Source organism: Periplaneta americana, chromosome 16, assembly GCF_040183065.1.
Source record: "Periplaneta americana isolate PAMFEO1 chromosome 16, P.americana_PAMFEO1_priV1, whole genome shotgun sequence".
In the NCBI taxonomy this organism is placed as follows: Eukaryota; Metazoa; Arthropoda; class Insecta; order Blattodea; family Blattidae; genus Periplaneta; species Periplaneta americana.
Window position 1 is genome coordinate 25,097,207 of NC_091132.1, and position 25,709 is coordinate 25,122,915.

Below are 25,709 nucleotides of genomic sequence, written 5' to 3' on the forward strand. Positions count from 1 at the left end.
AGAATCGATTCGTAATGTATGATTGAGTTGTTGGAATCGACTTCTGAAAAAGAGTCGTGTTGTCCAACTCTACTGGGTGTTTCGTTCAAAGTGTGTCATGGCTCGCTGTATGTCGTCATGTGGCTAGTCGATGAGCCTAGAGAATTCAATCTTCCTACATTTCCGCAGAGGTGTATTACCTATGTGCCAGAGAAGTTGCCTAGAAAGTACGGCGTTCATTCTGAAGAGTAATTACCGATACGTACGGTAGGAATGTGAACTGTTTCGGAACATGTACTGAGGTGAGATTTTTCTTACTGTCGATAAATGGGGAGAAGGTTAAGACGATTACTTACGTATTTGTTGACATTAATTTCGACGGTCAACATGGACACGGAGCATTTGATTTGTGTTGTGGAATGTTGTGGTACGCAACCGATGATAACAAATACCCTGCGTACGACTTGGCCGCGCAAAACACAGTTCGAAAGAGGTTATGGTAGCACACAGACCGTACAGACCGCCATCTGTTGCTACGACGTTCTAGTTATACCATACACGTTCTCAAGTTCAGATTGAACGCCTTGATTAATAGTAACTTCTTACTTACTTATTTACTTACTTACTTACTTACTGGCTTTTAAGGAACCCGCAGGTTCATTGCCGCCCTCACATAAGCCCGCCATTGGTCCCTATCCTGTGCAAGATTAATCCAGTCTCTACCATCATATCCCATCTCCCTCAAATCCATTTTAATATTATCTTCCCATCTACGTCTCGGCCTCCCCAAAGGTCTTTTCCCATCTGGCCTCCCAACTAACACTCTATATGCATTTCTGGACTCGCCCATACGTGCTAAATGCCCTGCCCATCTCAAACGTCTAGATTTAATGTTCCTAATTATGTCAGGTGAAGGATATAATGCGTGCAGCTCTGCGTTGTGTAACTTTCTCCATTCTCCTGTAACTTCATCCCTTTTAGCCCCAAATATTTTCCTAAGAACCTTATTCTCAAAAACCCTCAATCTCTGTTCCTCTCTCAAAGTGAGAGTCCAAGTTTCACAGCCATACAGAACAACCGGTAATATAACTGTTTTATAAATCCTAACTTTCAGATTAATAGCAACTTCTCTGACATAAAAGCTGAAACTCGATTCAAATCGCTGACTCATCAACAGTGACGTCATGACACACTTTGAAATGAACACCCAGTAGTATGAAACTTCGAGCTTTGAGTTCAGTGACAAACCTCTTTTCCACGACACTACCAACGATGTTAGCACGGCAATATGAAATATCATACTGTACTTCTGACATGAGGACATCATTAAGACGAAATCCACTGATATTAGGTCTGTACTTGCTTGTTAAGGAGTAAACTCAATATTTATATATTAACTACATTTTGGTGACGTCGTTTGGATATGTTTTGTGAGCTCCTTCGTAAGTCTTTAACTTTTAGCTCCCATTGGGTGTACAGTACATATATCAATTTCAAGACCGAACCTGAGCAAGACGCAATATGCAAATGTGCCCCTCGGGAATTGAGAGAAGGCCAGTAGAGGAAATACACTGGCAGCTTAGCTTTCCTTTCCGTAGTCAATAGCTCTCTGCCTCATGAATATATGACCGGTGCAAGCAAACCCATCGGTTCCCCTCTAACTATTCGCTCCGTGTTCATTAGAAATCACTACTTGGAAGTCAGTGTAGTGTGAGACTGATTAAAAGTTCACGAGGACTCTCCTCCTGTTAGTGACAGAGACTTAAAACCTCTCTCTGATAAGAGTGTATATTTACCTACTTTACTCCATTACAAGTTCTATGCAACACTCGCAACGTGAAAAAGGTCAACTACTATCAGGTGACCAAGAAAGTTGGTTCGGTTTTACTGAAGAAAAATTTGAGTCCGTGGGAAGCATGCCGTAACTAAGCAACTTTGTCAACAGTAATCTCACTAGACGTTTTGATTTATCTAGAGAAAATCAAAACTCGAGTGGGATTTAATTGACTATTACACGATTAGAAGAAAGTATATAAAGATTAGAAGTAACGAAGTACTCCAATACAATAAAATATTAATTGACTTACGAAAATACAACTGTCTTCAAATGTATTATTATACCATCTCAATATTACAAATATTACGCTAGATGCATGCTAGATGGCAGTAGTGAGCAATGCCTTCTCGTCGAGAAGTTCTCGATCTATTATACACGATGGCAATGTTACTAGTCAAGAAGGCTTTGTTGATTCAGTTTCATTTTTATTAAAATGCAACATTCCACTTCAATCATCCGAATCCCAGTAATCAACGTCACTTGACAGATGATTTTCAATAAATCTTAATATTAAACAATCTCTGATACGTGACTATCCATAATATCATATAGCAGAAGCTATAACATAACTTAACTAATATACTGTACATAAGTGTTAGAAAAGTTTTAATTAACGACGATGACATAAAAAATAAACATGAATAATTTTAAAAGGAATAATTATTGAATGTACAATTTTCAAATGTGAATGTGGTTGGTGGTTCAATTGATGTTATATTGTACGTGTGCGTAATAGAAGTGGAACTAGTTGATTTAGGCCTACATGGTGTATTAAACTTATTCAGGATTTCCGAATGAATAATTTTAAAAGGAATAATTATTGAATGTAACATTTTCAAATTTGAATGTGGTTGGTGGTTAGATTGATGTTACTCAAGAAAAAAAAAGAGATAAGCTGTATTGGAGGCACAGATGAAAGTTTTATGCGTGAGAAGGTACATCTCTCGCAAAGGGATGCTGAATGTGAAATTTCCGCTTCTTATACGTGTGCTCCCATTTTTTCTGCATATTTCACGGCATTATAATTTTTTTCTCTTAATTCAAATTCGCTCACAAAATTTTCCAATTTAACTTGTCGAAGGCTGAACTGAGATTTAGTGTGATTCGTTACGAATCGTTTGACATTAGAGCAAACGTTCTATCGCTTTGAATTCTGGAGTTACACTGCCTCAATTCTTGCCTCAATTTCCCCTCCCGCGTGTCGCTAGATGACGTCACTCGATCCAATTCACTGTCACCTTGGAGATTTTGATTCTTCGTCTGTCGCCCACCATTTCATTGAAATATGTCGTGCAGTTTAGAAATTATAGGTGAGAAAAAATTGGACTGAAAATGTGTAGACTTTCCATGGTACGAGGAGTGACTATCACAGTTACAACACTAGACTTAAAGATTTGTTTAATGTACCTCATCACAGATTAACTAAGACTAAAAATAACTGAAATTATGGTTTTAAGAGTATCTAATAACATTCCTCGTCACTTGTTTTATATGAGCAAGGGTGAATTTAAAAGAATTATCTCTGGTTGGCTTATACATAAGTGTTTTTATAATATTGATGAATTTTTTAATACTGAGTATGAGAATTTGTAAATTTTAGTGTGTATCTATTTGTAATTTTTATTTTGTCTAAAACACTTCGTCTGCAATAACTGTAAGTAGATAGATAGATAGATAGATAGATAGATAGATAGATAGATAGATAGATAGATAGATAGATAGATAGATAGGTAGGTAGGTAGGTAGGTAGGTAGGTAGGTAGGTAGGTAGGTAGGTAGGTAGGTAGGTAGGTAGGTAGGTAGGTAGGTAGGTAGGTAGGTAGATAGATAGATAGATAGATAGATAGATAGATAGATAGATAGATAGATAGATAGATAGATAGATAGATAGATAGATAGATAGATAGATAGATAGATAGATAGATAGATAGATAGACAGACAGATTATTATTATTATTATTATTATTATTATTATTATTATTATTATTATTATTATTATCGAGTCTTTGTCTTCGCAGATTCTGTTGCTGGTGCTAAGCGGGCAGGTGGAGGAATGTTGGTTCGACCCCAGCCACAGACCATAACTGCTCTGCGGCTAAGCCAGCATTCTATCAGGCAGATGCTCCGAAGCCTTGCTTGCAAGGAAAGGAACAGGAACGTGATGCTCTCCAACGTATGCGGCTCCGACTTCCACATGCGGGATCACTGCATAGTTCTGCATGGTACGTAACCAGATCCAGACCTCAGCTTGTTAAGCGTTTCTAGCGAGCACATTAGTGTTCCATCTTCTGTGTACTCTCCCAAAGTTTACCTAGGAATAAATAGCTGTAAGAAATGTTTTTCATGCATATGCCGGGTTCGAGATTGTGAAAAATAAACGAAACAGAGTGTAGGTGTGGAGTTGCGGATGATTTTAAATATTAATAACAGGGAAATGAAAATGAGAAGTCTTCTTTCTGTAAGTGGATTCCGAGGCAAATTTGGTGGCTGCGTTACTTGATGGAATTGTCTAATTCTACAAACGAATCGAACGCAGTTATTGTGAACACACTGTAGTCTGTAAACAAGAACAGTATATGGACGTGCGAGTGGAAAAAGAATAATATTAAAAAATTACGGAAAATAAATTGAGATAGCCATTTTGGAGTTTTTTTAAGCTATCTACGGAGTGTGAAAAGGGAAAATTCCCGTCCCACGTCGTTGTAAAAATTGACATTAAAAATTTAGTTGAGTGTAATTAGGATAATATCCTCGGAGGATAATATCCTGGGAATGTCACTTTTTAAACAACAAATTGAGCTACCATCATAGTTTTTCACTTGGAATGGTACCAATTCAGCTTTTCCTCGCTAGATACGGCGTTTTTCAGTGCTAGTTTAGTGGGTAACATCTATGAAATTTGTATTGCTTAAACAGAGTGGACAAAATAAAACTGGCCCGAAAAATCTGTAAGATTTACATATGGGTCTGTAACAATGAATATTCTTTGAATAATATTAATTAATATCTAATAACCCATTGTTGCATCGAAATCACGGTTTTCTTCATTGTCAGGGCCACGCGCCAGTCTTATACATAAAAATTCATATATTTCATATATATTTTCCGTAAACAGCTTCAGATATTTGGGATGTACTGTAAGTAGTAACATGAGCTGCTGCCAGGAAGTCAAAAAGGAGGATAGCTATGGCAAAAAAAGCTTTTAATAGAAAAAGAAGCATCTTCTGCGGACCTGTGGAAAAAGAACTAAGGAAGAGACTAGTGAAATGCTTTGTGTGGAGTGTGGCATTGTATGGGACAGAAACATGGACATTACGACAATGTGAAGAGAAGCGACTAGAATAATTTGAAATGTGGATATGGAGAAGAATGGAGTGTATGAAATGAAAAGATAGACTAAGGTATGAAGCTTTGTTGGAAAGAGTGAGTGAAAAAGGAAAGATGCTGAAACTGATCAGGAAGAGAAAATGGAATTGGCTGGGTCACTGGCTGAGAAGAAACTGTCTACGGAAGGATGCACTGGAAAGAATGGTGGATGGGAGAGGAGTTCTGTGCAGAAGAAGATATCAGATGATAGACGATATTAGGATGTATGGATCATATGCGGATACTAAGAGGAAGGTATAAAACTGAAAATATTAAATAATACTGGGTTTGCAGTGAAAGACCTGCCTTTGGTTAGAACACTATGAATGAATGAATATTAGTTTGTGTTCCTACTTGAAATAATCTGTAATCAGTAATAGTCCTTGTAGTTTTATTCTCTTCAACTCCACCAATAACAACAGTCCAGGTTGCCAGGCGACGATAGAAAACAAAAGATGTGAAAAGAAATTAATGACATGTATAAAAAATTGAATACTCTTTCCAGATTTAAGTAACATAATATAGGCATGCCATTTAGTATGATAATAGTGTGTAACGAACGTCGATGACCCACAACTATTGTCTGTGACTTTTATGGATTTAGTTTCAGTCGAAATTTCCGAGTCTATGTCCATACTCGTACTCTTTCTGCAAAAATCTCGAAGTAGCCTTTTTTTATTGAATGAATTTCTGTTCAAACTGTGTATAGGAAACAATGAAAAATACGAATGGTGTGAGTTTTTTGCTGGATGTCATTATTTGGTACGTGACAGCCATTACATTCTGTTGCTGTTGAAGTAACAGGTGTGAGATCGATGAGGTGGAAGTCGGGTAATTGGTGATGTTACAAGGATGACGAGTCTGGAGGGTAAAAACGCTGAACACTGCAATCCATTGTCCACACGCTGCACGAAGGCTTTGATAATCGAAAGAGTTTCATTTCAAATTACTTTGTCCAAACTCAAGTCAGAGCAAACGTGCGACTATATTACGTGATAGACTGAGACAATAAATGATTAGTTTGGTAGTCTATTATACGATTGTAACCCACGCCAATAACAATATTTACTCCAACAGAGCAAATAAATAAATAAATAAATAAATAAATAAATAAATAAATAAATAAATAAATAAATAAATAAATAAATAAATAAATAAATAAATAAATAAATAAATAAATAAATAAATAAATAAATAAATAAATAAATAAATAAATAAATAAAATGAATGAATGAATGAATGAATGAATGAATGAATAAATAAATAAATAAATAAATAAATAAATTCGTACAATATTCTCGTTACGAGACATAATCATATAATTTGTCTTTTCGGGATTTACTTCCCAACTTATCGCTTTACATGCTTCAAGTAAAATTTCCGTGTTTTCCCTAATCGTTTGTGAATTTTCTCCTAACATATTCACGTCATCCACATGGACAAGAAGCTGATGTCACTCGTTCAATTCCAGACCCTGTCTGATATCCTGAAGTTTCCTAATAGCATATTCTAGAACGAAGTTAAAAAGTAAAGGTGATAGTGCATCTTCTTGCTTTAGCCCACAGTGAATTGGAAAAGCATAAGATAGAAATTGGCTTATACGAACTCTTCTGTAAATTTCACTGAGACACATTTTAATTAATCGAATTAAGTTTCTTGGGAATACAAAACTCAATAAGAATATTTTATAAAACTTCTCTCTCAATCGAGTCATATGCCTTTTTGAAATGTATGAATAACTGATGTACTGTTCCCTTATACTCCCATTTTTTCTCCAATATCTGTCGAATACAAAAAATCTGATCAATATTCGATCTATTACGCCTAAAACCGCACTGACGATCCCAAATAATTCATCTACGTGTGGAGCTAATCTTCTCAAAAAAATATTGGACAAAATTTTATACGACGTCAACAAAAGTGATATTCCTCGAAAGTTACCACAGTTAGTCTTGTTCCCCTTCTTAAAAATAGGTACAATTATGGACTCCTTCCATTGCTCTGGCACAATTTCCTTTTCCCAAATAGAAAGTATAAGTTTATAAATTTCGCTAGCTAATTCGTTTCCACCCTCTCGTATTAATTCTGCTGGAATTTCATCGATACCTGGAAACTTGTACTTTTTTAGGTTTTCTATCGCAGTTTCTACTTCTGAAAGGGTAGGTTCGCTTATAAATTGCTCAATAGTTTGTATTTCAATTTCGTCCCGATCATTTCTTTTTGGCCTATGCACATTTAGTAGTTGCTCAAAATAGTTTCAGGATTTATTTCTAAACCTATCTCCTTACTTGTTCCAAGTAAAATTTCCCTAATCGTTTGTGAATTTTCTCCTAACATATTCACGTCAACCGAATAAACAAGTAGTTTGTGTAACCCGTTCAATTATTTCAAACTCACTCTGTTTTCCTGGACTTTTTAATGATATAATCTGGAGCAAATTTAAAAGATAAAGGTGATTTTGCATCTCCTTGCTTTAGTCAGCAGTAAATTGCTATTACAGGTAGAAGAACAAAATGTTGGACGCATACTATAATATAGTTTGATGTTATGACAATGGATGTTGATGCAAATAATCTCATTTCTTGTGTAATATGCCAGTGCCAGATATTTTTAAGATCGTGTATAAAATGGAGAAAATCTGAGCAATTAAAGGTACCACTTTTTTTGAAGCGCTATACTTCAAAACGAAGTTAAGCGAATAACTAATAGGTTACCCAGAATCAGTGTTATTCTCTCCTCAATTCTGAAACAAAAGCACTGAGTTTCGAGCATATCAGAAGCAGATCTGTTCTTTGGACTCGTTGAAGCAGATGGCCTTCGAGAGACATTCATTGCCGGATCATATTTTTTCTCTCTCAGTGTCTTTCTGTCTGCTCCAGAAAGCCCAGATAATGCCTCTCGGTTCTAGGCAGGTATTCTGTGTGTCATCTTTACCACAGAGCAGAGTAAGCAGAAGTTTGTTGAGTTGGTAATTCGGAAACCAGGAAACAGCGCTTCGATTCAGTTCAGTTGGGTTTGCTTGATCGCGAAGAGACTGGGGAGTCGTCCTTCGAGACTAAGTGTTCTCTTCCCCCCACCTTGCCAACCCCATAGACTTCGACAATACATTCGCTTGAAGTTCATTTGTTATCGACCTCGGGAAGGGACGCGACAGGAAGGCTGTTCAGGCATTTACTTATTGTTCGACTATTACAATGGACCTCTGTTTGGGGTCTCTCCAAATGTTCCTACTTCACCTTAAAGTGGGATAGGTGGAAACTACCGATAAAGTCGAAGCTAGTATATAATGGAATGAAGATGAGCTTTCACAATGGTGAATAAAATTATTTATCTAATAAACAGAATGTGTTCCCTTTCGTATTGACGAAGTTACGAAAGAATTTGTACTCGTATAAATATTCTGTTAACTGGTTGGCGTAGTTGATATAGCGCTGGCCTTCTATGCCCGACATTGCGGGTTCGATCCCGGGTCAGGTCGATGACATGCGACAGGCTCATGTCAGTAAGTTTATTGGCATGTAAAAGAACTTCTGCGGAACAAAATTCCGGCAAACCAACGACGCTGATATAACCTCGGCAGTTGCGAGCGTCGTTAAAACATAACATTTTTAACTGTGTTTCATTTGCTACAGTTCTGTGTTCTTATATCCGGCGTGGACCAGCCTATCGCAGTCAAATATTTGATGTATTCGAGTAATTGAATGTTGGCATATTGTGAGAGTTTACTGACAAGTCCATTATTCAAGGTTGTAAATTCGTCAATTTACGTTATAGCTGGGTCCAAGATTAGTATGCACAAACGAAGTCTGAAGTATGCATAATAAAGCAAGAAATATACTGAAACATGCAAAATCAATTCTGTAAGGTTATCTTCCTAAAAAATTTAATGATACGTCAGATAAGTAAGTATATACATATACAGGGTGGAAATGAAATAGCCTTACAGATTTTTAGATCGTAAAAATGGTGGAAATCACTTGACAGTTGCTTACTTCACTCTGGATAAAGGCTTTATTGAAACCTTTACCAAAATCTAACACACCTTCCACAGTAAACCAATACAGACCGATATCAAATCTTCCCACTCTTTCAAAAGCATTAGAACATATTGTACACAGACAACTTACGAACTATCTCGACGAACACAAACTCCTTGATGACTATCAATCGGGTTTTAGGCCTGGGTACAGCACCAACTACATCCCTAGTTAAAGTGACTGAGCACATCCGTGAAGCTATGGATAGGGGTGAAGTAACGGCATTAACCCTTCTCGATTTCAGCAATGCCTTTAGTTCTGTTGATATCGACCTGCTTCTTGCAAAGATGAAGACTTTGCACTTGTCAGACAATACTTTGAGCTGGGTGGACTCCTACCTACGGGACCGCCAATAGTGTGTTTCACTTCGTAATCACTTCTCCCAATGGCGATGCACAAAGGCGGGAGTGCCACAAGGCTCCGTATTAGGACCACTACTCTTCTCTATCTACATTAATGACGTATCAAAGAACTTACAGTATTGCCGATATCACCTCTAAGCCGACGACCTACAACTTTACATACATTCCAGACCCAATACGATCAATGAATCAATTGACAAGTTGAATTGTGACCTAGCCACTGTCTCCACTTGGGCGGCCAATTTCGGACTCGCACTTAATCCAAGTAAGACTCAAGCTATAATCATTGGCCATAAGCGTTTAGTTAACTCTCTTAATAACAGTAATCTTTCAGTTGTTACCCTTAACAACACGCTAATCCCTTATTCATCTGTCGTAAAAAATCTTGGCTTTTTTTTCGATAATAATCTAAATTGGAATTTTCAAGTTAAATGAAACGATAAAAAAATCTGTTCCTCCATTCACTGTTTGAGTGGCTTAAGAAACTTCTTGCCCCAGCAACTAAAACTTACCCTAGTACAAACCCTAGTAATGCCGCTTTTTCTATTATTGCGACGTTTTGTTAAGTGATCTAAGTTCTGAACTGTCAGTCAAGTTACAGCGAGTGCAGAATATGTGCGTCAGATACGTGTGCAACATCCGACGATATGATCACATATCACCGTCCTTCGCAAGTCTTTCGTGGCTCCGACTTAAAGAACGTAGAACTTTACACTCCTTGTCATTGCTCTTTCGAATTCTGCACACTTCAACACCAAATTACCTTTCGTCTCATTTCTCTCATCTATACTCCAACCACGACGTAAATACCAGATCACTTATCTGTGGCGCGTTAAGTATACCTCTTCATAGAACATCTCGTTATTCATCATCTTTTACATTATCCACCTCGCGACAATGGAATTCCCTGTCACAAAGTATTAGGGGCTGCAAGACAATAAAAAAACTTTTAAAAACAGCTTAAAAGATAACCTTCTTAGCATTTCGGCCTTACGACCTTAACTCTGCCAGCTAAAATAAACCATTATTATTTTTGTTATTATTATTATTATTATTATTATTATTATTATTATTATTATTACTTAACGAGGCCCTTTTATTTAAATTATTTTTAACAGTTGTATAACATTACGTAGATTTCCAATTCCTAACAGCAAATGTTTTCAAAAAAGAGCTAAGACAGCCTAGATAAAAGCCTTTACAGAGACGCCAGTAGAAACGGATGTTGGAAACAGGGATGCGACGTAATCAAAAGGACAAACATCACCTGTGCGAAAATATGATTCAGTAATGAATTCTCTTTCTTCACTGGAAAATACGACCATATTTCTGGGAACATACTATATTAACTCATTCATTACTGTTTACTATGACCGTAAGATGATTGTGACTGTATATGCTGCCTTGATTCTATGTGTAGGACGAGTGAAGTTTACTAGTAGAAGGGGTGGGAGTGAAGTACATTCAAAACTTAGTTGCAATAAAATCTGAAGTAAAAATAAAATGATGTCCCTGTACAAGACTCAACTTTCGTTCACTTCTCCATAAACTCAGACAGAAACTGAATGATATGCAGCGACAAGTGAGTCATAATTCAGTTTTGCACGCTCAAGATGTCTGTAGAGTCTTCAAACGTGGCTGCAGCTGGATGGTCTAGACGTTTTGTTTGTCTAAATACTTAAGAAGGCATCAACTGGTATTTAGAGAGGTGGAGAGCTAGGCTGCGCCATTTAAATGGCAGCAAATAAACAAGAAGGCTAGCAGGAAGCCCCTAGATTACTCGGGACGCAGGAATGTTTTCAACAGCGTGTAAATTCCTCAGAAAGTTTCGTTCAAGAGACAGTGAAACCGACGCCATTCCATTATAGAACAGCCATTTCTTAAAAATAAACCTGGATTATTCTAAAATATCTTACTTTGTTGCAATGATGTTGTGCGGCTTGTGAACCTGTGAAAGTTGTAATGAAAGCGGCTTAACTTATATACAAGATGAAAGTGGTATAATTTTACAGATGGGAGGGAGCAATACAATACAGTAAAACACATTAAAGAATTATTATGTGTTTTGTGATTCAGTGCATGATTAATTAGAAATTAGGCTGAAAATCTGCGAAGTTGGGAAAAAACGCATCCCAGGCATCACCTTACGAATACACATATAAACTCAGCTCAAGAGAGCAGTATTTAGTACCTTAATGACAAGGCTTCGAGACTTCGGACCCAATAGAGCAGTTCAGTGGGAAATCCGCATAACGGCGTACTGAGTATAGTGGTAAAGCGTACAGTGGGTGGGGGTACTGTAGAATGAATGCCTACAAATACGGAAAGGAAAACGCTCTGGATTTGAAAGTTCTGACGAATAATTTGGTTTTCATACATACTGTGTCTGAAACTATTACACGGTTAGAAAAGTCAGAGCAAGAGATGCCGGAAGCCCTCAAATTAATTTAGAAAATGGTGCAGAGAATTAATGAGACACCAAGTACACCGATTACTGAACGTGTAAAACAGAACTGGAAATCAATTTTATGTAAAAATAACGGATATGGAACATTGTATATTATAAACAGCAAGTTAGTGGACATAGAGTCACCCGAGAATAAAGGACTCTCTTAAAGACTGCAATGATGTTAGGTTTTTTCGTTTTGCTTCTATCACGTCATGCGACGTAGAGCGCAGCTTTCCACAGTACAAAATTTGGTAGATAACCGAAAGAGATTTACGTTTGAGACACTGAGAATGTATCTTGTAGTAGGTACATTGCAATTCGGTACTGTAACTGCACTTCCTAAAGACGACCAATAGGATAAATGAAAAAAATTAAAATTGCTATATTCTTATTTCCACCATTAACACTGTGTATAATTAAACACAAATGCTTATAAAAGACAGGAGAATAAATGCTTTTCGCATTCTTTTGACATTATCATTTTGTTATGTATATTTACTTTCAGAATGTAGATATGTGTGTTTCCCCATACTACCGTACTCTACTCTAAATAGCAACGTTGTTGCCTCAACACATCTCTATCTACCTGCAGCGAGTCAACAACCTATAGTGCATGCACAGTAAACTTATTGTATCGGGTCCAAAGTCTCGAAGCCTGTTAATGACTGTAGTAGGATTTTTGAAGGCCCGTAGGCAAGCACCGCAGCTTTAGGCTATTATTTATTATTAGTATTATTTATTAATAGTTCAAAAGTACATAAACTCAATAATTAAAACTGATTTATGCACAAATAATGATTAGGCTATACACAATAAATATACAATTTAATAACAGATTTTTAATGGTACAACTAATCAATTTATGTTGGTTTAACTAACACTTACTTCTGGTTTTAGTGCAAGTTTTCACCCTATCGCATTTATTTTAAATATTCAAACTTCTTTTCTTGTTAAGTTTGAAATTATCTTTTTAACTCTATAATAAACAAGTGTATATAAATCGTCTCTGCTGCTATATTTATCCAATTATCTTTTACAACACACATATTTATATTTAAATTTTAGATCCTCGTTTACATAATATTTAACTATTTCATACAATAAATATCGCATTGAGGTTATCAGGTATTCGTCAATTAGTGAACAAACTGAATAGCTGAATCGTTACGTTCTATGCGTATATGTAGGGCAGTGTCTAACCTTGCGCATTCCCTTGTCAGAAAAATCGTCTACGTAACCTCAATACAGCTGTCGGCTTACCTGTAAACACATTATTTTTCAATATAATTACATGATCAAATTCAATTCCACTTTAATCAATTCAATCGCATGCACTCATTTTCATTCATTGCTATTATGTTTCTAATAATTTTGTAACTTAGTACAATCCTGTCTAATTTGAAGTAGGCCTATAGTATTTAGCAATTTATAACGTCTTAATCTTCTAATCATTTACTAATCAGTAAAGCTATTTGTAAAACAAAAATTCTAGTGAGTTATTATTCAGTTATTATAATTACGTCGTTATTACTTAATAAATTCATTATTTTAAATTTTATTTATTAAAACTTCGACGTTATTAAATCTTATTTTTGAAATATGTCTACCATTCTTACTTAGTTAATTATTAATTTTTCTAATAGCAGGGAAGTTTATTCGTTGTTGCTGCCTACCTCTTAGCGAGTAAATTCGTTCAGTAACTATATCCTTATTCGAATTAGATTGTTCATATCTATTTCTATTAAAGTTCCTGTGTGTCGTTTTACCCTTATACTCCCATTTTTTTCTACAGCATCTGTCGATAAGGTATAGTGCATCAGTTATTCATAGATTTCAAAAAGGCATATGATTCGGTTAAGAGAGAAGTTTTATATGATATTCTTATTGAATTTGGTATTCCCAAGAAACTAGTTCGATTAATTAAAATGTGTCTAAGTGAAACGTACAGCAGAGTTCGTATAGGTCAGTTTCTGTCAGATGCGTTTCCAATTCACTATGGCTAACGCAAGGAGATGCACTATCACCTTTACTTTTTAACTTTGCTCTAGAGTATGCCATTAGGAAAGTCCAGAATAACAGAGAGGGTTTGGAATTGAACGGGTTACATCAACTGCTTGTCTATGCGGATGACGTGAATATGTTAGGAGAAAATCCACAAACGATTAGGGAAAACACGCGAATTTTACTGGAAGCAAGTAAAGAGATAGGTTTGGAAGTAAATCCCGAAAAGACAAAGTATATGATTATGTCTCGTGACGAGAATATTGTACGAAATGGAAATATAAAAATTGGAAATTTATCTTTCGAAGAGGTGGAGAAGTTCAAATATCTGGGAGCAACAGTAACAAATATAAATGATATTCGGGAGGAAATTAAACACAGAATAAATATGGGAAATGCCTGTTATTATTCGGTTGAGAAGCTTTTATCATCCAGTCTGCTGTCGAAAAATCTGAAAGTTAGAATTTATAAAACAGTTATATTACCGGTTGTTCTGTATGGTTGTGAAACTTGGACTCTCACTTTGAGAGAGGAACAGAGACTACGGGTGTTTGAGAATAAGATTCTTAGGAAAATATTTGAGGCTAAGAGTTATGAAGTTACAGGAGAATGGAGAAAGTTACACAACACAGAACTGCACGCATTGTATTCTTCACCTGACATAATTAGGAACATTAAATCCAGACGTTTGAGATGGGCAGGGCATGTAGCACGTATGGGGGAATCCAGAAATTTATATAGAGTGTTAGTTGGGAGGCCGGAGGGAAAAAGACCTTTAGGGAGGCCGAGACGTAGATGGGAAGATAATATTAAAATGGATTTGAGGGAGGTGGGATATGATGATAGAGAATGGATTAATTTTGTTCAGGATAGGGACCAATGGCGGGCTTATGTGAGGGCGGCAATGAACCTCCGGGTTCCTTAAAAGCCAGTAAGTAAGTAAGTATGTGTCGTTTTACCTCTAAGCAAATGTTCGTCACCTGCATCGACCTCTTTACAGTAGACGTTTCACTTCCTCTCAAGCACCACGGACTTCCACCAAATGTTGTATTAAGAATGGTAGCTATGAAAGAGTAATATTTAAGTTAAAATTTTACATCAATTATTGTCGTAATATAAGCTTAAAAGTTTCATTATGAGTAGTGCCTGTGAAACAGCCACGCGCCGCTATTCTTCATCAAGCGACTTGGCTCATTGCACAAACTCCGTACTCACTTAACTTCAAAGACTAGTGGCTAAGATTCCGGTCTCTTGTTACTGCATCACTTTTAAGCACTTTTAGATCCAATAACATTCACAAAATTTTCTCTACCGTCACGGAGTTTTGGACTGTGGCATCACGTTGATCGAATAAAATTCACATATTTTACTCTACTATACACAAAAGTTTGATAGTTTTTGCATAATGAAATTTAATGACAAAAATGAAATATGTCGAAATCTAAGAATCCGACCACCAGTTGGAAAAGCTAGTGACGAAAATATTTAACAGAATGTTGTTTGTGAATTGGAGGACAATTCAGTTGAATGCAGTTTTAATATTACTCTAAAAGAATCCGATACATTCGCTTTTAATGGGGAAACAAAACTATTTAGTGGCATAGCTATTCGAAACCAATCTACTGAAGAATTCCCGTTTATTGGGTTTATGTGTTGTCATGTATCTCTAGCATGGACGACAGAGTTAGCCTATAGAAAATAAAGTCACACGCTTACTTGTAATTTGGAAATGACAGTAATATCTATTTCCGTAATGAAAATATAATGAGGTATTTTGCACATACTGACCCCTTTGCGATGGAGGGATGATATCAGTGAAATTTTAGGGACCGATTCTTAGCTTCAGAGACACGAGTGAGATATGCCAGACAGTTTCCTACCAGTCACCAGAATGGAAGATAAATCCTGACTAAGGAATTTGGTCTGACTCTAAACGTCCTCATCGTTGTTCATTGCTTCATTGTCCACATGGTTCAATACATGAGAATCTGAATATAAAGCTGGAAAATTAATACGATACAAACTATACTGGGTGTTCATTTCAAAGTGTGTCATGACGTCACTGTTGTGAGTCAGCGATTTGAAGCGAGTTTCAGCTTTTATGTCAGAGAAGTTGCCTATTAATCAAGGCGTTCAATCTGAACTTGAGAACCTGTACGGTATAACTTGAACGTCGTAGCAACAGATGGCGGTGTGTAAAGTCTGGGTGCTACCATAACCTCTTTCGAACTGTGTTCTGCGCGGGCAAGTCGTACGCAGGGTATTTGTTATCATCGGTTGCGTACGGCAACATTCCACAATAAAAATCAAATGCTCCGTGTCCATGTTGATCGTCGAAGTTAATGTCAACAAATACGTAAGTAATCGTCTTAACCCTCTCCACATATCCCGACAGTAAGAAAAAAGCTCACCTCAGTACGTGTTTCCAAACAGTTCACATTCCTGCCACTACAGGTGTTACCGTACGTATCTGTAAGTACTCTTCAGAATGAACGCCGTGCTTGCTAGGCAACTTCTCTGGCACATAAGTAATACACCTCTACGGAAGTGTAGGAAGATTGAATTCTCTAGGCTCATCGACTAGCCACATGACGGAATACAGCGAGCCATGACACACTTTGAACTAACCACCCAGTAGTATCCAAAATTTAATATTAGTTTTTCTTTCTACTCTTGGAAATTATTCGTTCATTTTCCATGTTTTGTGTGAAATTGTCTTTAAAATTTATATATAAAGTCAAAATTGACAATCATAATAGCAATTGCAAATTGATCGATATTGGAATTCTACAAGGTAGACTTTGAACTGAACACCCAGTACAAAAGCCGCCATCATAGCTCCTGAGTAACGGACTGGACTCGTGGTTCTAGCACAGTCTACTATATAAAGTCACGAAGCTTGAGTTTTGAGGGTGCTAGAAACAATAGACTGTGACGGTACTATTTTGCATTGCCTGTAATGAGGCGATATTAGCGATCCTAGTGGTGAGCAACTATGTAATGTTTGCATATTTACTACGTATTGAGCTTCGCGACTGTATATACTAGACTGTGGTTCTAGGCTGCTTTCGAATATGGGTTCGAACCGCGGCAGTGTTGCTTACCTAGTTTGTTTCCAAATAGAAGTACTTGTATTCCCCTTGTTCTTCTTGAATCCCCTTTGTTGTCATTGTATAATCCCTATCCTCGTTGTATTCTTGTTATTTTCTTTGTATTTCCCTCTGGAAATATCTTCACATAATATCATGTAATGTTATAGCAGGGTCCTGTGACTTGCGTAGACCAAAATAAAGAAAGTACAGATTTTGAGAGCGAGAAATTTAGGCTTGGCAGGTTGTATTGTAATCGAATGCAGTACCTATGGTGTAAATGTCTCAGAGATAGAAATGTTAAAAATCATATTCCAATTTTACAGCACTTTTTATATGAGTAAGATAATAATTTCGTAATAAACTAAGTACTTAATTGATGTTCACAGTCGTGTAATTAATTTATAAATTAATGGAAGTCGTCATGCTATTGTCACATTTTATCAATGTTCTTTTCACCTTAATTACGTCGTGGTCAATGAATCATTAAATTATGCATGAAATCACCAAGGTAATCAGTCCGCGCTGAAACTGTAAAGTTAATTTAAGCTTAGTGTTCCGTATCGTTTCCCAACGTAGCGTCCCTAATTTATCAGAGAATAGACATTGTGGTAAAATATTCATAAAGGTAAAACAGTTGAATGTCCATAAATATAGCCACTGAAGTTGCACAATTAAGTGGCGATTAACATATTTGTTTAAATATAGACACAGTAATATACTGTTTAACGAGAGTCCTTTTAAAAGACGAATCCTAAGCATACGAATGTTATGAATGTAAAAGTCCTCTACCATTTTGTTTCTTTGCGCTTACATATCCCGAAATAGTTATTTTACAAGATATATTTTGATCCCATTACCTCAGTGGTGGCATTTCTTGACTCGCGATTCAACCCCTTAGCACACAAGTATGGTGGAGGGGTAAGGCATGACTCCCTCCCTCCCCTTAGCAATTCCTTATTCACTCAAAGTTATGCAGTGTTTTTATTTATTTATTCTTTGTTTATTTACATTCCATGGTTTTCGTACATCGCTTGACAGCTAGAATATGGAACATGTCAAAAAATCTTAATAGTACTACAAAGTCTTAATTATAGTCACAGTCTAGTTAAAATAAATAATTAAATATATATATATATATATATATATATATATATATATATAATTATTTAATACTAGAGCTTCCTCAAATTAGAGGCTGCCATTAGACAAAGCATATAAAACAATACAAGAACAAATAGATGATGAAAGATAACAGAGTAAGGAAAAAAGTAAACCAGTACACAAACAAACAAACAAAACAATGGCAGTTTATAGAATAATAAAAAGTTACAAGTAAAGAAGAAATGAAAGCTAATAAGAGAAAGAAAAATGATAATGTTGCGTCAGTTTACTCAGTACACTGAATTAGAGTCCATATAGGTGGTTCCGTAAACGTTTGACTGACTCTCTAATTATGAGGAGGGCCAGTTAATTCAGAAAAGATTTCTGCAGTCCTAGAGTCTTACAGAATTGAGAAGAGAAGTTAGGTATCGTTTCTCTTGCTCCAAACATCAATCCCGTAACACTGTTATCGTGAAGTTGGTATTTATCTTTATAATACGGGATGGTTGGAACGTAGATTGCTCGTTTCTCCTCATGTACGTCTTCGGGCTGTCCTTCATACGTTTCATACCTCATGCTGGGGTCGATTATCATACCCTGAGACAGCGATTCGCTAATGGCGATTATGTCAATTCGTCTGTTACTGCCATTGTCGGCAGTTCCGTGGACTTCGTCATAGACAGTGTATTTTAGTTTTCTAAGGGCATCGGCCAGTTTAGTTCTAATTGCATGGTGCCTATGTATACGCAATGTTTCGCCATAATGGCAGGCTCCCAGCACATGTCCAAGGGTTTCTATCTCACTGAGGCATCGCCTGCAGTGTTTGTCCTACCGGGTATGGCTCTTACAGCACTTACGCTGGCAGCTTATAGAAGAGTTTTACAATATGTTTTACAATATAGTACTGTACTAGTACAACACAAGAAGTTAGTATCGAGACTTAATATAAGACAGAAATATTCATGCAGCGTTATTGTTTGTCATAAATTCACCTACTTACAGAATAGAAGAAGTGAGAAATTAGGCACTTCTTTAATTTGGCTCTAAATAATCTTATGTTTTGAGTTCGATTCTTATATCCATACCGAGGCTGTTAAAAAAATGTTTACTTCCATATAACTCATTCCTTTTTGATAGCACATTAGACTTGCTAGTGGAGTATGAAAGTCATTTCTCTGACGAGAACTGTTGCATTAGTTACAAAGTTTATTAAGGAAAAAATATACTGACAAGTCATGGCAATATTTGTAGGTTTTTTGATTATCCTACTCGATTGCCTAGAACATATACAGGGACATCACTTTATTTTTACTAACATTTTTAACATTAACCTGGCTATCCTCGGAAACACTGTTACCCCCTTTCCATTACAGGAGTTTGGAGTTGCTAGTGCAATATATAAACAAATCATTTTACTAGCTATAGGAGGAGAGAAAAGTAGTGTATCCATTTATGTTACAGGGAAATATAGTATTACGATTTTCAGTTTGGTCATTACTTTTACAGTATTTTATAAAAAAAACAGTAGGATAGTAACAATTTTTTTTCCCAAACTCAAGTGTTCAGGCGGTTATATACATTATGTAATGGCTACTTTATTCAGCATATTACTAACCTAATTTATTCCTGAGAATTTTGTGAGCACTTCCGTAAGAAACCCCAATTTCTACAGCTAACGTCTTGACCGACTAATTACGACCTCGCTGCATCCTTTCTCTAGCATATTCTACAGCATCTTCTGTCACCTTTGTTGGCGATCCTACACTTTTCTTCCTTTCTGTAGGCTACACTCTGTTGCTCTAAATATATCTACCAGTTAATGACATTTCTACGAAAATATTCCGTAATGATATTATCAGGAAACTGTGAAAAAAAAAAAAAAAAAAAAAAAAACAAGAAAAACTGTTGTTCACGTTCGGTTACATTGTAATTCCAGTTTCCATCATCGCCCTTCATACCTACAAATAGTAAAACAAAACTCCTGTTTAAATAATGTTTTTAAGTACCGTACCATATCATAGGGTATCGTACTTTCGGTAACTCTAATCTTCACTTGTGCTCAGTTCACACAGATAAATTCAGTTATGCTACACACCAAACCTGTGTGAAAATAAACTTCAATAATATAAGCTCTTTCTTCTATAGAAAACGCAACATATTTCTGAAACACACTGTACTTTGTACTGTTTACTTCACTGCTAGCAACAGCGGCCGTAAGTTTGTGTGACTGACCTTAACAAGGACATTAGTGAAAGGGGTGGGAGTCAAGTACATTTAGAAACGCAGGTACAATAAAAATTGAAGTAAAAATAAAATGATGTCCCTGTACAAGACAATGGGCAAACACCTAGTCCGTGGAATGGACATAAATCTCCTCCTAATCCGGGTATCAATTTCCTTAAATTTCGGTTGGGAAGCTCACAATACACTATGCGGCAGTATCATTATCAGTAATGTTTATAATCACACTAGTAATAATAATCACACTAATAATAATAATAATAATAATAATAATAATAATAATAATAATAATAATAATAATAATAATAGTCATTATTTTGGAACCATGCAAGTCCAAAAAACCCTATCTTTTTAAAGGCAAATACTGAAGGAATTTGTAAACCAGGGCTACATAAACATTAAATATTAAATTAATGAGAAATATCCCTAAACGATTTGGTTGTTAGTAGTGTACATTAAATGCAATAACAAAGTCAAGATTTTTCTTCACATCCATTTTGTTTCCATTGCAACTTGATCATCGCACATTGTATAAAACACAAAATGCTGCTAGACGAATTAGATTATTATGGAATTAAAGGCGTTGCACACCAATGGTTTCACTCGTGCCTCAGATAGGAAACAAAGTCTAAATCAATACAACTATGAAATCTGTCTCGACATGGGCAACTGTTAAAATAAAATTTCTCAATGATCAATATTAGGTCCCCTACTTTTTCTAGTGTCCATACATGACCTTGCCCCCCTCCCCTCCGTAATAAAAGTTGGTCATCCCATATTATTTGCAGATGACAAATGTATAATATTAACAGCCAATAATTCCAACACATTCCAATCTTCAACATAGGCAATTCTCCGAAAAATGTGTGATTAGTTCTCAGCCAATAAATTAGTACGAAATTGTAACAAATCAAATTGTAATCGAATCTAGATCGTGCCCAAAATCAACTTTCCAAATTTAAGCGCAATAATTAACAACGGCTCACTAATAAATATAACAACCAAATTTCTTACCTTACAAGTGGATAATATTTATTAGATTTATTGAAGAGATAGTAAGTATTAATACCTTAAAAACAGTATACTCTGCATATTTACACTCGGTAAAGTGTTTAGGAATAATATTCTAGGGAAATTCTACAGATAGTAACAGTATATTCCTGCTACAAAAAAGTAATTAGAATAATATTAGGTGCAAAATGCACGGAATCGATTAGGAACATTTTAAAATAATTAAAAATATTGGCCATAGGTTATTTTATTTAAATAATTAATTTATATATATATATCTTATATTAACAAAAAATTGAATTACCAATAATTAACAAGGTATCCATTATAAATAATAAATATAGGACCAACAAAGAAAACATTCTCTTAAATAGTAAAAAAATAAAGTGATGGCTCGTCAGTAAATTTCTCATTAATGAACTTACTCGTATGTAATTGTGAAAGCTTCGTAATTCGACAGTTCATGACTTACATACGCGTCAAAAATGACTTTCATACTCCATCGCCAAGTATATCGTGTTATGAAAAATAAGAGCGTTATATGGCAATAAATATTTTGATTAGCTTCCCTATGGACATAAAAATCGAACTCAAAACATATGATTATTTAAAGCCAAATTAATGAAGTACCTAATTTCTCAAATCTTCTATTCTGTAGTTGAATTTACGACATTCAACAACGCTTCATGAATATTTGTCTTGTATTAAGCATTGATAAGCTACTAAACCTTTGTGTTGTACTAGTAGACTATATTGTAAAACTCTTCTGTATATATTACAACCAAACTGACTATAATTAAGACTGTTTAGTACTATTAAGAATTTTTTACATGTTCCATAATCTAGTTATGAAGCGATGCACGAAAATCATGGCATGTAAATATAATAGTCGCCAAACTTACATATGCAACTAAAGCCACGATGTTTTCGTGCTAGTTCATGTCCCTGTGACGTCATGAACTACTTGAAATCAACAGATGAAATCTTCTAGGTTCCCATTTTTCGCTATCAAAGAGTTGGAATGACACTGTCCAAAATTGTTATACCGGGATTATTAAATGATTGTATTGAAAGTATTTAGATGCCAAACAGTTAACAATGCGATTAATACGATCCCGTAACATAATACAAGAGAATGCTATGGTAGGCAATGTTGGGGCATTCGGTTCGAATCAACTCTTCTGAACGATGATTTCGGTGTACCAACTGCATCTGACCTGAAACCTTGGCTACAACTGACCTACTTGAAAATAAGAATTTCATTTTGTATTACGTAAGAGTAATACGATTTTGAAGAAGATACTGAAACGTAAGTGCAAGCAGATCATTCCTATGTAAGAAGCAATTACTTAAAAAGCCTTTTATAAATATGCAATAAATCGTTTAAACTCTTGCCGTCTCCCTTCTGATTATATTATCTTTAGAGATTGTAGATTTTCGCAATCATGATTGATACAAAATGTATCTAAATGCTGTCAAAATTCGTAATTTTATGTTCAAAAGCATCCCGAATATATTACTATAGATTTATATCCGTTGTAAAATTTGGAATTGCGTACAAATTCTGAAATGTGAATACATTATGAGGCATTTTGTGTGTTTTTGTAAAAGAACAAAATCCGACTAAAGGCAGATTCTTACATTTATTTTCACTTAGTTTGTTGACATCTCCAAGTTGGATTTTAAAGTATGCTTAGCACAGGAATGTGACATGTCTGATAATCTCTTTGTTATCTGTACCCTACATCGAGATCCAACTAATGTGTCTGGTGCTGGAATATTGGCTGCCTATGCGATCTATTTACGTCGAGTGTTCACTCACAAACAAGTTTTATGTGGCAGAGGATGATTGTTATTAACAAAATGGGCCGGGGTAAAATCAGGCCATATCTTTTTGCACGTGTCTTAATGTTCACAACTTCATTGCAATTTTACATGTGTAATTATTTTCAAAACGTTTTACTGAAAACTCTAGAAAATGCATCTGTTAACAGTCTAGCGATATAGAATTCCCACCTGATTTTTATTTTCGAGAATTTTAATAGTGAAAACCTAGGAAATGCATCTGTTAACATATTGATGACATTGAATTTGCATCAGCAAACGTTCTGTATAAAGATTTGATGTTCTATAACAGAACGCTATATCCCGAAATTTAAAGTGTTCTAAGTTGCTAAATTTGATTTTTGAAGTGATAAATTTCTAATTTTATGTCGCTAAAAATCTATCATCTCTAATTATATCTATCTTATCTTGATAAATCAAACTTTCTTCCGTCAGTCATTCATTTTTCGAGTCATTCCAATTTTAAGCGTGTTGTGATTGTCATGCGATCGTTTGTTACTTGTGATTAGAGTGAAAAAAAAGAACTACTGTCATAGATGCGACAATTTATAAACGATAAACGGTCTGAATGTTTTAGACTCGAAAGGTGAATAGCTGTATGACTGCGTCTTTAATCAAGGTGAAAATTACTGTAGATATTTCCACATAGTCGCTGTCATTTATTGTGTTGTCTTGGAGGTCCGGCATCATTATGAATGAAGCTTCCTTCTAATATCAGACTGCAGAAGGCTAAAACATGAGCTTAGGGTAAGCCTTGACAAGAGTACGGAAGCTCTCGATGCATGAATAGATCACTACACAAAGTTATAAGTAACAGTATTTTATTTAGGAGTTTGCGAATTAATATTGTAGTACATAGTAGAGTAGTTTGTTTGCAATTACAAATAGTTTGTCTATTTGCGCATACGCAGTGAGAACTCTTGATACTTCTTGTTGTATGGCTCCTCGATTCGAAACTACTGATTTTGGCCTCCGTGCTTATGGAAGCCTGCGACCCGCGCAGTCTGGTAGTTTTGGTTTCCTTCGATGTCCATTACGAGCCCCGTGCCGTTGCATGTGGTAAAATCATCGTCCAAGTGCCACTTATGATTGGTCCTCATTGGGCCGTGTAATATATGTGACAACATAGCCCCCAGGATAACTCCTAGCCACTTCAAGCACATACCTGAAACATGAAAAGTTCGTTATTGAATCACAATACACTTTTGGAATAATATTCTGGGGAAATTCCACAGATAGTAACAGTACATTTCTATTACAGAAAAAGAGTAATTAGAATAACAGTAGGTGCCAAATCTAGGGAATCTTGTAGGACTATTTTCAAAAAACTACAAATAATGCCCATGGCTTGTCAGTATATCTTTTCATTAATAGTCTTCCTCGTATGTAATCGTGAAAACTTTGTAACTAATTCAACAGTTCATAGCATAAATACACGTCAAAAATGACTTTCATATTCCATCGGCAAGTCTATCGTGCTATCAAAAAGGAGTGCGTTATATGGCAGTAAAAATGTTTAATAGCCTCCCTATCGATATAAAAAATGAAACTCAAAACATAAGATTATTTAGGGCTAAATTAAAGAAGTACCTAATTCCTCACGCCTTCTATTCTGTAAGTGAATTCATGACATTCAATAACACTTCATGAAATTGATACTAAAACTATGTGTTTTACTAGTAGACTATATTGTAAATCTCGTCTGTATATATATTTCATCTAGACTGTGACTATAAATTAAGACTTTATAATAGTATTAAGTTTCCTGACTTTTCCATATTCTAGCAGTAAAGCAATGTATGAATACCATGGAATATTAATAAATACAATACAATACAATACAATACAATACAATACAAACGACTGAGTTACTCCAGTGACGGCGTTTCGTATTACTGAGTGCTAAGGAACGTGTGAATCAATTGTATGCTGTACGGGACAGAACACTGTTCAGTGCCGACATTAATCATTTGGGTGTCTTATTGCAATCAATGGCATGATGAAGAAAAATCCGGTAAGCCACAACTGTTAAATTGCCTTTTCGTAATATAACATATCAAATTTACTGCTGGAAATTGTGCAATCCAGAGTACAATTTTCTAATATTATACAGTTCTCTCCGGAGCACAGGAGAATTTCCATTTGCAATATTTAAATCTGTAAGACTGTCCCGTTTAGCCAAGGAAGGATGCAGACAGCTACAGTTTTAATTCATTTTTGTGAACACACATGAGCCTTGCATCCTTCCTCGTTACACCCGCCCGCCACGATGAGGCACGGGACAGTGGGCGGGGACCTGAAACAAAAGAAAATCATGTTACCGACAGGAAGCGAAAGCATGTCACTATCGACACATCGGAAATAAACTTACCTATTTCGTGATTTAATT